Source organism: Camelus dromedarius, chromosome X (genome assembly GCF_036321535.1).
Source record: "Camelus dromedarius isolate mCamDro1 chromosome X, mCamDro1.pat, whole genome shotgun sequence".
In the NCBI taxonomy this organism is placed as follows: Eukaryota; Metazoa; Chordata; class Mammalia; order Artiodactyla; family Camelidae; genus Camelus; species Camelus dromedarius.
In genome coordinates, this window is record NC_087472.1 from 3,842,238 (window position 1) to 3,842,937 (window position 700).

A 700-nucleotide genomic window follows, 5' to 3' on the forward strand; every position below is an offset into this window, starting at 1 on the left:
TAGATCCAAGATGTTTTAGGAAATACAATTGGTAAGATTGGGGAACAGATTGATGGCAGAGGGTGAGACAAGGAGCCCGGATTGGAGTTCCAGATTGCAGGCTGGGGTGAAGGATAGATTTGGGAGAAGATGAGGAACTTAGGTTTGAACACGTGGAGTTTAAGGTGCTATGGGTCATCCAACTGGCTTGTCAAAGAGACGATTGGATCTCTGGGTCTAGAGCTCAGGGGAGAGGCTTTGCCTGGCAATACTCAGGTGGCATCATCATGGATCACAGCTCCTCATGTGTCTCCTGTCTTAAAAATAAGAGCAACAAGAAGCAAAAAAATTCACTCTGAGTCTGCTCCTCATCCCATGGCCCCCACCCCACCCCTGCACAGCCAAACTTCCTAAAAGGGGCGTATGCTCTACCCTCACTAGAGTCAGGTCTCCATCCCCATCACTCCCCTGAACCAGCTGTCCATAAGGACCACCTGGTTCCCCACGCTATCATGTGCAAAAACACCTTTCTGCAGTGCTTTGCTCGATCTCTTAGCAGCATGTGATGGAACTGGGTGCTTCCACCTCAAAATCCACTTCTCCTGGCCTTCATTGTACGGCGCTAGCCAGCCCTGCTTCCAACTCCACCCTTCCTCTCTGCTTCCCCCGCCGCAAACTTCACAAGGAAATAAAATTGCCAGATGGGCACTCCATCACTTCT